Raw genomic sequence first — 16,479 nt, 5'->3', positions numbered from 1 at the left:
CGAAGTAATAGAAACTCCTTCTCGATAGCGTGCCTCGTTGGTTGCTGCTTCTTTTTTTCTCTCTCTCTTTTTCTTTTTTTCTTTTTTCTTTTTTTCCTTTCTTTCTCTCCCCTCTTTTTTTCTTTTTTTCTTTTTTTTTTTTTTTTATATTCTTCATCGAAAACAATTTAAATTCGCCGGTAAAAAACACAAAGTTGATAAAATAGAGTCGCTAATCGATTAGTCGACTCCTTAAACGTCATTATTCGTCGTTAAAAGGTACGATCGTAAAAAAAAAAAAAAGAAAAAGAAAGAAAAGAAAAAAAAGATAAGAAAACTAATAAAGAAAATCTCTCACGTTATAGAATTGTTCACATGAGAGAAATTTTGCTTTTCGCCTATTAGAATTTCACGAGGAACACGTTACACCATTTACTTACTACCGTTTAACCACTTATCACGTCGGATCTTGGCACTCATGGTTGCGCGTAACGCGCCTAAAGGCAGATTCGCATCGAGATACAGAACACCGTACGTTAAAGATATCTTCTTGTGCTCTCGTTAAAATGAGATGAGAGAAATGATACAGAAAGACAGACAGAGACAGACAGACAGAGAGAAGAGAGAGAGAGTAGGATTGTGCAAGAGAAAGATAGACTACCCCATAAGATGACGTTAAACTCGCGTATCCATTTACGTCGAGCTAGTGTAAGTGGCGTTGCTTACGCGCCTACCGGCATCATGTTCATCCTTCTTCAACCACCACAATCACTATAGCTACCACCAAAGCCTCCTGAAGGCCTCCTCCTTCTTCTCCCCCTCCTGTTCCTCCTCCTCGTGATTGCGCTCGCATGCTTTAGAAACATATCTGGAGGATATCAAGTCTACTCTACTCTAACAGGCTAACCGCTTATATCGACGTGAGTGTTACCTTTCGAGCTTCCTTTTGCATGAATATATTTACCAAACTCGATTGGTAGTTTCTCGACTATCGACTATCGTATTAATCGACAACATTTATGTTGTCGTCATATTTGATGACAATTCCTAATGTCGCAAGGAATACTCGTGTGTAGAAGGGAAGATGGTGAATGGTGGAGATGGGGTGGGTTAAAGAAAAAAAGAAATCGATAAATCATCGAAGTTAAAGCTTCGTCGTAGCGTTACGAAGCGTGATGAATTGTGATAGATATGCAAGAGAGGAGGAATAGAGGGAGGGAGGGAGGGATCGTTACGAGAGGAAGAGAAGAGAAGAGTAGAGAAGAGAAGAGAAGAACGGGTTATAGGTTAGGTGAATATGCCAAGGGGCTTTTCTGCTTGGCTCTGATGTGGTCTGTGGCCCGAGCTTAATAACCCTCGGCCCTCGACCTCCTCAAACAAACGCTTCTAACCATTGCCTTCCTCTCACTCTTTTGGCCCTGACAACTCTCGAGAATTCGATGGAAGAAGGATGTCTGCGTTTCTGGGAGAAAGACAATTGTCGAATAAGAAGAAAAATTCAACAACAAAATATTTTTCCAATGGATATTTCTCCTTTAAGAAACAAAAAGAAAAAAAAACACAACGAAACTTATATAGCTACGTTGGCGCTCGATTCCATCGAAAGATAAAAATGAAAAGGGAAGAAGAAAAATAATGATATACCTCTTCGTTGTAGAACGTACGAAATACGAGAGTATGAGTGTACTTTAATAATAATAATAATAATAATAATAAAAGAAAAAAAAAACAAATAAAAAACAGCAAAAATAACAAATATACGAGGAAAAGGGGGGGGGKGGAGGAAAAAATAGAAAGAAAGCGTGGAATGCTACGCGAAACGCGGTATCGGATTATATCGTTACGCTTAGCACGATCACGTGTAGGAGGAAGCAATGCAAGTCAAGCTTGAAGAGGGGTGAAGGGCGGCGAGTGGGCTCATCGACTGGCACAGGGTAGTACCGATATTACCCCGCACTCGCAGCCCCGACCCGAGCGGCAAACGATGTAGAAAGGAAAAGAGAAAGAGACAGAGAGAACGTGAATGCACACAAGAGTGAGAGAAGGAGAGGGGGAGAGAAAGAGAGAGATAGGAGCATGTAGGCTCGCAGATACTCACTTCCCTTCCGCGATCAATTAATTCCGGACACTAATGCTTTTCTGAAGACACACACCGAAGCAAGCAGCTCGGCACTCGGCCGATAACCAACTATTCCAAGAGAGAGAGAAAGAGAGAGAGAGAGAGAGAGAGAGAGCGAGAGCCGTCCGTCCGAAGGAACCATCGAATTTCACGTCACGCGATTCCTTCACGATGCATTTCCCTTTCTCAAGGGGAACTCTGAAAATAGGATTGCGGTTGCGCGCAAGAACTTGTATTTCAAAAGATAAATACTTACTTTATTTCCATTCGAGAAACCAAAAAGAACAAATGAATTAAATACGATATGTAGGTAGGTAGGTTGGTCCAGCGTGAGAATAGGTACTGCCCTTTTCTTTCGAAAAAATCTTTCGCAAAAGTTTTCATATTAACTCTCGTAAGCGACCGTACGATATTATTCTTGGATATCTTAAGAAATCCTTCGGATTTATCGAGTCCCGCGGCGTTACGTTGGATGCTTCGTAAACGGGGGTTACGTTTCCCAAGATACAATAAATCATCCACTTTTCCGTTCCCAACCTCGTTTCTTCAGCCTCTCACCCTCTCTTTCACTTTGTTATTAGCTTTCACTATTTTCGGAAAATCGCAGATGACTCTTGGCCCCTAATAGGACCCCCCCTATCTGGCGCGTTACTATTTTGCGTCTACACTAACAACGAGCATCAGAAAGAGAAACAGAGAGAGAGAGAGAGAGAGACAGCAAAAGAGGGCCCCGGCTCTCATTCCCAGGAGTATTTTAATTGTGAGAGACAGTACCGGGAAAATACTCGAGCAAAGTTTCCTCAGTTTCCTCAAACGAGAGAGCATATCGCAGGAATTTCAGTGTACCACCAACACCAGTAACATTCCGATCACCGACTCATATCTTTCGCTAACACCTACGCCATTTCCTCGTCACCCTAACCATCCACCGATCCTACCCTGCATTCCCTGACTTAATTTCGAAAGCAAAATTAAGTACCTACGAGAGATGGTAAATACAGTTACCGACTCGTGTTCGTTCTTCGAACGCTCTTCGCTCTAGCTGGGCGAAAGGTAAACTTCCTGCTTGGTTACGTTTTCTTTACTCCGATTGCTATAGTAGAAGCAGAAGAAGAAGAAGAAGAAGAAGAAGAAGAGGATGAAGGCAATGAAGATTTAGTGAATGGGTGAAAACACATAGGATGCACATCCCTCGAGTAGATATCACCCTTTTCGAATGAACTCTTTATTCAAGAACTAAGAGATAACGTCGCGAGAATACACCAGAGATCGTCGATATCGGCAATGTTGCTATCCAACCCGATCGCGTGTAATTAAAAGCTCTGCACGTTGATGCTTGAAATAGCGGGAAACGACGTGGCTACAGGTTTTGAGAAGCCTTTCGAACGTGACGTTGATCCCTTCCCCCCGTTGCGACTGTCGCTCACAATTAACTGTCCCGAAGGATCTGCCAGCTCAGAAGTAGAAGAGTAGGAGTAGCTCGAAAATAGAGGAGAAGAAGAAGAAGTGATAGAGATAGATAGATAGAAAGAGAGAGGGAGAGAGAGAGAGAGAGATGAACGAAATAAATGACGAGAAGGAAAAGGAGGGAGGGAGAAGAGGAAAGCTCCTGCTTGACGGCACATCTTACATGACAGTCTTTGTATTAACTATCAGGTAACTTCTTCCTGTCAACCCTTTTCCCATCCTTCCTTTCCTCCTACTCTCTCGGTGCTTCTCTTTATCGTCCCGTGGACCTCTTTATTCCAAGCATCCGCTGCTGGATAGCGAAGGAAGGAACTAGACATTGTGAGATAAAGAGAGAATGAGGGAGAAAGAGAGAGAGAGAGAGAGGGAGAGAGAGAGAGGAAGACAGACGAGGAGAAATAGAAACGAATTAGCGCTGTCAGGACAAGTGCTAATCTCGTAAAGAGACTTGAAATACGGAGAGAAAATGGAAGAGAGAGAGAGAGAGATAGGACGAAGATACTTCTTCTTCCTTAGAACGAAAGCAAAATAAGATAGAGAGAGAGAGAGAGAGAGAGAGAGAGAGAGAGAAATGAGACGTCGACGCAATTATCTGAAGCAATTGCAGTTGCACTAGTTGTAACGCACGAAAAGACAAAGATGTATATATATGTATATCTCTCTCTTTTTCTCTCTCTCTCTGCTTTCAGAGAAAAAAAAATAAAAGATACATAAATATCTTGTATTTTTCGTTCTTTCAAAGGCGTATTTTTTGAAAATAACTTGCACCTCGTATTAGAAGATTTTCCTTGGATCTTTCTATATCGTTCGCACGTATTTCCAACAGAGGACAAACACTCGTGCATTTTCCCGTGGAAAGCGTGAATGTTCGAGCGAAGGTACTTTGCCTTAGGCAAGGACAGCTCATTAATATTTAGACGTATTTTGAGCGGCGAGCCAGCACCACCAACACCACATCATCACTAACACTAACACCAACGTATAACTACTATCTCAGACCTCATTGCCATCGTCGCTATCCTCGACGTTATACATAATTATACGCATGAGATTGGTGAGCGTCGACCGTACAAGACGATCTCGATACTCTCTCTCTCTCTCTCTCTCTTCAACTTCGTGTATAAATAATTTTCTAAAAGGTTTCTTTTTTTTTTTTTTTTTAATCAACGAATGATTTGAAAATAAGAAAATATTACTTTACTTGGGAAATCATTTTTCTTATCGTCGATGATGGAAAAATGTCGATCTTTCTTTTAGAAAAAAAAAAACAAAAAAAAATGTAATAAATTGAACAACTATATTCTTTAATAGAAGAAGATAAGAAACGAGACTCTTGGTAAGAAATACGAAACCGAACGCGACAAACGCATGAGAAGAAACATCTATTTCCCGAGGAGAATCGATTACCACGAGTTTCAAACTTTATGTCACCGGTACTCTTCCCAGGCTCCGCAACTACCGTCGGTCCTCTTTCGTTTCATCTTACGAAGACGACGACGACGACGACGACGACGACGACGACGACGACGACGACGACGACGACGACGACGACGACGACGACGACGGCTGCGGCACTACCAACCAACAGGATTACGTTGAAGAACGAAAAGAGAACGAAGAAAGAACGAGTTCGGTATAAAGGAGAAAGAGAGTGGAAGGACGAAAGTCTGTAAATTTTCTTACATTTTATGAGCCATCAGAATTTCATAACCTCGAGCCAGTACTCGTGGTACTTTGCACGGGAAAAGTTTCCGTTGGTTCCACTCCGTTCTCTTCCTTTCTCACTCAGTTTTCTACTATCGATTCTCTTTCTCTCTCTCTCTCTCTTTCTTTTTTTCTTTCTTTTTCTCTTTCTTTTCCTTTCATTCTCTTCGCCATTTTACGTAGAAATATTTTTTCATCATATCCCTTAAAGTAACAAATAATAAAAATTTACTGTGTATATAGTAATTGTGTAAAATAGAATCAGGATAAAGATGAAAGTTGAAAAAAGAGAAAATTGTTTGTCACAAATCGTATCAATCAACAATTTCCATCGTTATATTTTATTCGAGTGTATAATTTAAATGACGGTGTGTTCCACATCGCACTGGCTTACACCGAGCGCATTAATCCTATATTTTGACGTTAGTGATTAACCAAATACCTGGTATAGAGGCGTAAGCTCATGGAAAAGCTTTAACTGACGTGCTCGCGTGTTTCACGGTCGCAGTTTCGCGTGACTTTACATTTAAATGGCTTGACCGCCTTGACGCGGTCCGCCAATCGACAACGAGTCGTTAATTCGTGACTCGTTTCTCAACTGGCAGTTTTTTTTAAATCGACATTATTAACTTGCACGTTAATTTTTTATTTTTTTTCTGCCTCTCTTCGTCTTGAATATAGTTAACGACAAAATTTCAATTTTTAAACTTGAAATTTTAAGCAAATAATTAATAAATCATCACACACTTTATAAATATTAAAGTAAAGCGAATGCTAATTAACATTGTTCGAAAACTACCTGCCACCAAGCTTGTGTGTTATTATTCGCTTAACAAAAAGTTTATATTGCAAACCATAATGTGTGGCTTTGGCTAATGTTGAAAGAAAAGCCATTGAAATGAAAAGAAGGGGAAAAAACGTAGAAGAGCGAGGAAGAAAGAGAAAAGCAAGTAGAAAAACTCAACGCCATGTCGGCCATATTGTCAGAAAAGTTTCGTCCTACCTCTTAAATATAAATGCGCGAGTTCGCACGATATAAAACGTATCTTTCTTTTTTTTTCTTCTTCTTCTCTTGAAATCTCTATGTAATTTATATTATTATTATAAAGAAAATTGCACAAAATGAAATTTCATTGAAAATAATAATAATAATAACTCGTACACACACGTGTGCAACAAATATCATTAATTAAATCATACAAAATATACAAAATTGTTAATACAATTTACGCGTATGATAAGAAGATCTTCGAGGAAACAAACAAAAAAAATCTTTATTCTTGACAGTTTCTTCCAATCAGCACTAGGAACACGCGCGACAAAATAATTGCAGTCATTCGGAGCTATTCGCTTTATTGAGCGAGATAATCTCATCGCCCTACTTTCACGTCCTATCCATTTTATCCTCCTACGTGACGCGTAATCATCCACAGCTAGGATATTCCACCAATAATGGATAGAAAGAACATTTATAGAAAGAAAGATAAATCCCAAAAGATATATATAATCGCGTATGATGCATTTAACACTAGAACTTTATCGTGTATACCGTGGATATCCATTAGAGAGAGAGAATCTGTACGAAAATAAATATAAAAAATTTGGAAATATATTTAATTATAAACAATGACTATAAATGCAAGATATATGTAACAAAGAATGTAATTAATGAATTAATATCGTATATAGAATATGTTTTTACAAAAGAATCAGTAGAATATAAAAGAAGATCATTGGAATTTTCAAAGACCCGTACACATATGCCAGAATGATTATCTGAGGAACGTAAAACGATATTTCACCGAAACAAATCAAGTGCAATGGTTTAGAAAGTATCGAATCATTCGCATGTTTGTCGAGTAATCCGGTAGCTTTAGTTCTTTCATCTTTTCTCCTATCTTTCTATCAGTGTCTCCGTTAGCTATCTTTCTGACTAACGTGCGTCTCTAACCATCCGAGCGTGTACCTCGACACCGTTATTTCTTTCCATGAGAAAATACTTCCGCGCGATTTATATTCTATCAATGAGAAGAAACATTACTTCCTAACTCTTACGAATCGTGAAATAGATTTTACGATGGGAAACTCGAAGAAGCCACGAAGCAGGGGGTGGACGTGGCGAACGTAAAAGAAAAAAACCCTTCGTAGGCGAAAGGAAAGAAAAAAACAAACGGGAAAATATAATGTGTGATTTTACTTACTTTTCCTTCCACTTTTTGTCTATATATCTTTGTATTGTTTTAATTTTTGTTTGTTGTTGTCAAGATGAACGAAAAGAATTTAGTTTGTCTTCATTGAACCGAGGCCAATACTCGGAACTCGAGTCACGTCGATCGAAATGGTATCGCGTCCGAGTTACCGATATATATATATATATACATAAAAAGAATGAAGAACAACTATGCGAACGTGTAAGAAGATCGCGCGTTCACCGTTAGGTTAGCCGTTGGTTACGTACACGCGAAAATCGTTCCCGTGTAAATCGTCGGCCGTGGATAATATCGTCCTCGGCTAGGTCGGTCTAACGTAACGATCCCCGTTCATTCCGTGAGAATCTCTCGCGGGCACTTGTCTTGGGTAGCCGGCAGGAGCTGCGGGGGCTCCGGAGGAGGCCAACCCAACACAGAGAGGAGCCAGAGAGATGGGGAGTGGGGGTCAGGAGGGGAGGAGAGAAGAAGGGTGGTGGCGGTGATGCCAGCGATGGTGGTGGTTGGCGGCGGTGGCGGTGGTGCCGACGGTGGCGGTGGTGAACCAGAGAGGGACGAAACGAGAGAGAGAGGAAGAGAGGGCGGAGGTATTCTGCCCCACCCGTACTCTACTCTGATTGGACCACCTCCGTCTGAGTACCCTGGCCATTCCTCTCCTCCACTTGCCCCCTTCCCACTCGCAATACTCTTCCTCCTCCTCCTCCTCCTCCTCCGCCACCCCCTTTCTCCTTTGCGTCTCTTCCTACAGCCACCTCACCTCTTCTTCCACCTCCTTTCTCATTCTCTCCTCCTACTCTTCCTTTCACTTCCTTCTCTGCTACCTACACTTCTCGTTCGCACCACACCTCGCGACCAGAGAGAAACGCTCCTAGGTCCGCTTTCTCTTCACGGAGGAGAGGAGGCTGTCCGCGTAAGAACGCCCGCCTCTTTTTCAGATGCACCGGAAAACAGGTATGCGAAAGCACTACGTGGGGATTCCAGCTTTCCTACTGGTTCCCACTCGGAATCATCGTCCTTGACTACAATTTCTCGCCTTTTATTTCTACTATCTCTACTTCCAACGACTCTCTACTTCTCCGTAAAAGAGAACCTCCCTTTTCTTGCCACTTGAATTTTTCTAAATTCGGTATAGTGACCGTACATGTTCGATGAACATTTACCCTCTAAAAGCTGTCTTGGACGTTCTCCTTAAGGATTTAGTAAACTGGATATATACTTGGATATATAGATATATGAAGTCGGAGATGTTAATGAACCGTTACTTTTCCGAGTATATAATGTACTTCTCGGAAAATCAATATATATATATATATCTATATATTATAATAGATATGTATATTCTTTCTTCTCTTTTGTATCACATAGCTCTTGTTTAAAACTTTAAACGTGACACTAAAAATATGATTTTGATATATACATATGTATATAATATAAGAATCGAAAATATCCAACAAAGTTCGACGAACCCATCAAATTTCGTGGTAGAACTAATAGTAATATCGAAGGAAATGCACGTTTCTGCGATAAATCAAAAGACATTACGACGGAAAATACTAATGCAAGAAATGATAGGCGAGGTACGACGAGGGTTCGTTGAAGATGAGCAAATGCCTCAAGGTGACGGCATTTTGATAATTGGAAACCAATGAACGGGGCAGTGGAAGGGTTTTCGAAGGGGGGTTGGAGAAAGGGTTAAAAATCAACCCTTCCACTAGATCTTCCTCGGGAAGTCCTAATAAAGCGAACCTTCGCCGTTGTCTTCCGACGTGCATGCCTCCGCATTGCATTAATTGCCTTGTTTCTCTTTCCACGGCCATCCCCCTCCTCCTACCAACCTTCTTTCTCATTCCTCACCTTCTCTTTTCTTCTTCCAATGCGTCTAACAGTTACTATCAACGATAACACATTCTTCGACAAATTGAATCACGCTATCTCGCGAACACCTCCAATCGACGATGAGAATTCGCACTCGAATTTTACGAACGACGCTTTCATTTTTGTTGCTAACGTAGCTTTCCTGCCGTGCCAAAAAAGTAAACGTGGATGATCGTCGAATACACGTCAACGTCAAAGATAAAAAGCCCACTGACTATACGTTGCATCGTATCTAAGAGAAGGCACAAAATGAAAATGAAAGCGATAAGCTGTGCCAAATTCACAACTAACTGATAATAAAAAGTGATAAAACTCTGTAATGATTCAATGTTTCCAACATTTCGTGCTACCCTCCTATAATGTTCATTAATAATTTATGATATTGATCATTCCCTAGGTCGCCGTCGCACTACGTACCTATATAGTAGTAAAGAAATGAAATCAAACGAACTGCAGACGCGAGAAATTCATTATTTCTTTCTTCTTCTTTCACGTGCTGATTGTGAGTTATAAAGTCGTGACTTTTGAGTATATACTTTTGCATACGGCGAATCTTTTAGATGATAAATCATGCGATGAGTATACTGTGACGAATTGGTTTAAAAGTAATTATTATAGTTACGTTGACGAGTGATGATAAGATTAATCGAAAATGTACGATAGGCATTTGAAAATGAATAAAATGAATCAATCGATATAAGAATTATATAAATAAATTTGATAGGATTATATGAATCAATGTCTTACAATTTTCAATAAACACAAAATCTGTATAATTTGTTTTGAATATTAATTTGAAAAGTATTAGAGTTCGCCAAACGTCGGGGAACCTAAGTCTGTAGTTTTAAGGTTGGCCGAGGTTAGGGCCGCTTTCGGTGTAATTCCGCTAGATAGGCCTCGAATCGATATAATCAACGAACGCACGATTCAAGGGAGATTTCAAGCCCCCTTCCCCGATGGTCGCTTCACCGCGCAATTCAGTTTCCCTTCCCTTTTGTAACTCTAAAACTCCTTCTTTGACTAGAACTATTCCTAAAAGAGCGAGAGACTGTTTGATAAAACGATAGGATTCGTCGATGTCGAGTCATTTAATGAATCCTCGATTGTAATTAATTACGTTTAAACGTTTAATTAACATTACTCTATTGAATAAACAATATCAAATTTATTACCGAAATTTTTTTTTCTTCAACCGAATCATAATACATATTGATTGTTATACGAACGATTGATTATTACTTACATATTAAAAAAATTTGATGAAATATTATTTTATAAGCATCTCGCGTTAAAGTCCCCCTTTAAAAACAACTCGTGAATTTTCATCATTCCATTCGAATGATAGCATCTCACTTCTTCCTCGTAAGCACTCGAAGAATTCCAAAGATGATTTCAATCCAAACTACCCATACACGCCGTATATGTGTATGTGTGTGTGTGTGTAACTGAAGTTCCTTCGGCACAGACACGTTGACTATCTGGGCCGATCACCGGCCAAAATTCTTCGCGATAAGAATACTGGAATATAATGACGTAGTACACGATTACTATAGGGACGGAGACAAAAATATGATATCCGATGCACGAAATAACGGAACGGAGACAACGAACGTGGGTACGAGATGTGGCACAACCCGAGACCTAGACACTACTGAACCAGCCCCATGGCAAACCTTGTTAACGGCAGTCGACAACCAAGTTTAAACTTCGGGTAACAATTCCCCTACCAACTCGCTCTCTATCTCTCTTCTCCTCTCGTGTTCTCTCCCCCCTCTATTACGGCCACAATCTCTTCTCTGTCTGTCTCTCTCTCTCCTCTCTTTCTCTTTCGGAAACTCTCGATAACCGTAAGATATAATAATTATTTCAATTATTAATAAAAACACCCTATAGGACGAGATAATATAACCGACACTTTTATCAACCCCCCTATCACACGAATTCACGATACAAAAAATCTCGTCAACTCGTTGCTACAAGTGTGCTCGATCAAAATATTATTGATAAAATACAGCAACATTTATCGGAGTCTAAACGAGAACTCACGAAAGAGAGAGAAAGAGAGAGATCATTTTCCCGAAAGACAAAATACAAAGATAAAGGTAAATTCGAACAGTATGTTAGCAGTAAATTTCGATTCGTGGCGATACTTCGCGGCCGGAAACGGACAAGAAGAGAGAAGGAAACCCAAGTTCGGCTTTCAGAATGAAACAGAGGAGCCGCGCCGGTTACGAAACTGAGTAACCGTGTAACAAGAAAGAAGTAACTATCGTTCTCAAGCGGACTAGTTTGTTCAATGGCACGGGCAACCCCGGTAGAAGAAGAGGGGAGGGTGTCGAAAGGGGGTTTCAGAGGGTGGTTGTGCAAGACGGAAGGAAGGTGAGTCGAAGTTCTTCGCAAGAACAAGAACAAAGTTCCCCGGTAAAGACCCCCCTTGCCCCCTTTTCTTACCCTTGCCCCGCTCGTAATCCCCTCTTGCACACCCCTCTCCCCTAAGATGTATGTATATACTCTCGCAGTGATGCACGCAGCCAACAAGGCGATAGTTAAGGTTCACCTTGGAAACTTTAACGAAAACCTTATTCCAAGTACACGCGCCGTAATGCAACGTTTGATGCCTATTCTCGTTATTTCTATATTTATTTCACGATTCTCATCTAATGATACAAATCGGATTCGAGTGTTCTGAATCCGAGTGAAGAGCAGAAATAGCATCAAAATCAAAGTATACAATGTGCAATGAGATAAGAGGAAAAACGTTTTGTTACTATAAGTGAAATCAATGATGATAAGTATCGAATAGATACGAAAGGGAAATAGCATGTGACCTAGTTTAAGAAATAATTAAACAATTACATATACACAGTATAAATATATTGATAAATATAAACGATACAATTAAAATGAAATATTGTAATTGAATTTAAATAACGCAAACCAGAATACTTTCTATTACTTATGTATATAATCGTATTTTAACTAACGTTACAGTTAATATAATGTTAATGGATTATTACTTACTTATTGCGTATCAGATGTTAACGCGAAGAAAAGATTAATTGAAGAATCACACGAAGAATGTCATTCCCGTTTTACATAACACGTTCTAACGTCTTCTTCTTCTTCCTCCTCTTCTTCTTCTTCTTCACCGAGAAATAATCGGAGTCTATTTTCTTTTTTTTTTACCCTTGCTCTCCGATAAAACTCACGAGTGAATATTTTAAAAGAGGAGCCGTAGATCCGTGATCAACGTTAGCCAAGGCAACAAAACGCGAGACACGTCCGAACCGTTCGCGCTGCGACGTAGACGAAAAGCGCCGATTTTCCACGAACAGCCCCGAGAGGTCGTACAACACCGGGAGCTGTTCAGAAGGAGGCTGGCTGGACGAGGAGGAGGAGGAGGATGAGGAGGAAGAGGAGGTGGAGGAGGAGGCGAAAGAGGAGGACGAAGAGGAGGACGAGGAGGAGGAGGTGGGGAGGGAGATAGGAAGAGGAGGTGGAGAAAGCTTGGAGGTGGAGATGGAGGTGGTGGAAGTAGTCGGAGAAGGATTTCGATGGTGGTATCGGTGAGGAAGAGGAGGACTGCTGCTGCTGCTGCCGCGTCGTATGCCACCGAGTTTGAGGAGCTGTGTGCGCGCGTTCGTGAGGAGTTAGATTAGAGGAGAGAAGAGGGAAGAGATGAGAAAAGCGGGAGAGGGAGAGAAGCAAAAGGTGGCTTGGATGTGCGCTGCTAACTCTCTCTCGTTCTCTTTCTCTTTCTCTTTCTCTTTCTCTCTCGTTCTCTCCTTCCTTTGACAGTATTGGTGAGAGTAAAACTTTTCTCGCTTGTGTTAGTACGCACGCATCGACTCGCCTCGACGAGAGAAAGAGGAGGAGGAGGATGAGGAGGTGGAGGAGGAGAAGGTAGGATGAAAGAAGAAGGAGAGAGAGAGAGAGAGAGAGAGAGAGAGAGAGAGAGGAACGGTTAGGTAGAGGAAAAGGAAGAAGATAGGGCGTAGTACGATTTTGCTGCTACGGAGAGGAGCTTCCAAGCAAAACGCGTGGTCCACCTCCGAGTTATTTCTTTTTCTACTACATCGGTACCTCAGCTCCCTCTCTCTTTCTCTCTTTTTCTTTTTCTTTTTCTGTTCTTCTCTATATAACCCTGCACCCCCGTTGAAAAGCACCCACTTGCTACCCACCTCCACCTACTTCTCCAACTCTTCCATCTATACCACCTAGACGGCACAAATTATTACCCGTCGCAGGTGCATTTTTTCCAATTCTCCTTTTCTTCTTTCACTGAAACGTTCGCCTCTCATTTTCTCTCTTTCCAATTTCCTTTTTCCTTCTTTCATTTTCCTTTATTTCTCTCCGCGGTCGCGTATTTCCAACGTCCATCGTGCAAGCAACAAGAAGTTATGAGATCTCAAAGGAACGGCCATTCGTTTCGTGCAATTGACAGCGACGAGAATATGGCTGCCCGAACTTCGATACAATATGCGCCTTATCTTTGAGACAATGTTATATTCGTGGAACAATGAAATAAACTACGTTAACTTGATTTTAAATATTTGTTTCCTTGAAAAAAAAAAAAATGATTATCAAATTAACTGGAATATAATGTAATTTAGTTGGATATAATAAAACGAATAATAAGTTTTCCCTAACCGATCATAGACATTTAATATAAACGGACACTCAAACCAGAAATTGAATCGTACGTTCTGAAACTGAAGATGTCTTACGATCGCAAACGTTTCTGACTCATTCGTCGACGGTGGTCGAGCTACCGAACGTCGAGTTTAATGCAGATTAAGGTGTGCGAGGGGGGCTAGGAAAGTCCTTTGTAGAACGCTTTTCGTTCGGTATTAGCTGGAAGTAGCTCGTAGAACCGTGGTATTACCTGGAATTACGTCTCAATCTACCGTGGCCGTCGACTAAACTAATATTAAAACTTTTAACGTAGTTAGAGAGAGAGAGCGCGGCCCGTGGTTGCTTTACCGTCCGTGAAGCTCCGCGTCCTCCTCCCTCTACCCTTTCCCTCTTCCTCTTTTAGCTCCATCAGTTTCTCCCTCTTCCATGTCTCTCCTGCAAGCTGCGTCTCTCTTTCTCTCTCTCTCTATATCTCTATCTCTCTTTTTCGTTCTCTTTCTCTTTCTCTCTCTCTCTCGTACTCTTGGAGCATGTGTGAGTGCGAGCTGCATTGACCGGTACTGAACTTTGATGTGTTTCCTGTGCAAAATTCACCTCCGAAGTCATAAATTAGCAGTGGAGACCGATGCGTTTCTCTTTGGTAACCGCCCTTCGACTCATACCAATAAACCGTCCTTGGCTCTTACTCTATTTCTCTCTCTCTCTCTCTCACTCACTCTCTCAACTTCTGTCTTTAATAAAAAGTGTCGTACTAAGGGAGATCGAGTATTTAAAAATGCAGCATTTAACGTCAGTGAAACACACATTTAACGAATTTTGAATTTACTAACTATCGAGTTATGTAAGCAACTTTTTTTCGAATCTATGGGAGGGGGCGGGTGGGGGTGGAAGGGGAAATAAAAAACGTAATTTGTATCTAACGATAAGAGAGGATGATATTTACGGAAAAGAAACGTTTACGTTAACTGACTTTTCATGGGTAGGTACTCTGTGTTTGTGTGATTGTGTGTGTGTGTGTGTGTGTGTGTATTCGTTCGTATACTTTCTCCGCTCGAGTCACTTTCTCTCGATTCATAAAAGTGTGTCTTTAAAAGAGAGTTTAAAAATACAACGGTACAGAAGTCCGTTCTACTTCTTGTTCTTGTTCTTCTTCTTCTTCTTCTTCTTCTTCTACTACTACTTTTTCTTTTCTACTTGTTCTTCTTCTTGTTCTTGTTCTTCTTCTTCTTCTTCTTCGACTACTTCTTTTCTACAACTACTTGTTTTCTTCTTCTACTTCTTCGTCTTCTACGAACAAGAACTTTTTGTTTTGGCGCTTAAGAAACGAGCGTGTCCTGCCAGATCAGAGTTACTCCATTTAGAATCTATTAAGTGGATTAAGTTCCACCGATGAAGTAGTCCTTCGTTTTCCTCTGTCTCTCTTTCTCATCGACCAGCTACAACTTTTGCTTCTTTTAGCTTTCTTTGAAAGTTCTACGATGAACAAACTATCGGACGACGGTTAAAAGCAGAAATGAAAATTCAGCCTCGTCCGACTAGACCAATACACGTGAGAATTTTCTTCAAAAGACATTGTAAAAAAAAAACGTCTAATGAATCGTAGAATCGTCAAATTTTGGTCAAATCTGTTTTCCCTTTCCCCTGTCTCTCTCTCATACCTCCTTCCCTTCCAATTAATTTCACTTTATCGATCATGAAAGTGAATTTTGATTACGAAAAATGATGTTTTATAAACTTTTATCTATATTCAAGATTTGACATTATAATAATCGTTCAATTATATCAAGATTCTTAAGAAATGAGATAAAAAGTATTCACAAGTTACCGAAAGCAAATTCATCGAGATTTATAAATATAAAAATAATCATAAAATAATGAATATACAAATCATAAGATACGAATAAATGATAATAACGAGAGAAAGTTATTATACAACCTGTAAAAAAAAACATACAAAATACAAACCATTATAACTATCAAACAATTCTTCATCCTCATTCGATCGTAAAATTGTGAAGAACCTATTCGAAGGAAGGAATGAAGGAAGGAAGGAAGGAAAGAAAGAAAAAAAAAATAAAATAAAAGTAAGAAAAAAAGAAAGGAAGACAAGAGGAATGTCCTAACGGGTTCGTGCCTCGGAGAGGAGTGCTAGGACGTCCTGCATCTATCGTCCCCTCGTCCCCCACTCTGATTCGCCCTGCGCGTTTGCTAGCTGACTCCCCCACCCTTCTTCTGCCCGGTCGTGCCACAGGACGAAATCCTAGAGAGAGGAGAGCGAGCATTGGCAATGTTCCGCCGTCCTTTCGTCTTTCTTCTCATCTTCGTATAAACGCCTCTCTCTTTCTCCTATATATGTATACATATGTGTATGTATATGTATATATGTATGTGTAGTATGTGTATGGAGGAGCTTTCTCTCGCGTACTTACGGAGAGAAAGAAAGAGAAAGATATTCGTTTGTAATCGAATGCGCATGCGCATACCGAGTACAAC

General features: G+C 40.5%; 1 protein-coding gene across 7 annotated transcripts in view; it reads right to left on the bottom strand.

The window, feature by feature from the left end:
- Nucleotides 1-16,479, bottom strand: part of LOC106783973 (putative mediator of RNA polymerase II transcription subunit 26) — a 252,258-nt gene that overhangs the window by 139,859 nt on the left and 95,920 nt on the right. The window contains exon 1 of one of the 7 annotated variants that reach the window (XM_014743037.1): nt 12,373-12,710. The exons of 5 other annotated variants lie outside the window; for them this stretch is intronic. The gene's annotated coding sequence lies outside the window, so the exon portion shown is untranslated. Of the gene's footprint in view, nt 1-7,470; nt 7,823-12,372; nt 12,711-16,479 lie in introns of those variants that run through there. One more of the 7 variants, XM_014743047.1, reaches the window with a different exon arrangement.

This window comes from Polistes canadensis, unplaced genomic scaffold, assembly GCF_001313835.1.
Source record: "Polistes canadensis isolate GaletaPanama2010 unplaced genomic scaffold, ASM131383v1 scaffold_1, whole genome shotgun sequence".
Lineage (NCBI taxonomy): Eukaryota > Metazoa > Arthropoda > Insecta > Hymenoptera > Vespidae > Polistes > Polistes canadensis.
The sequence above is the reverse complement of the archived record's forward strand: the minus strand, read 5'-3'. Positions and strand labels throughout refer to the sequence as shown.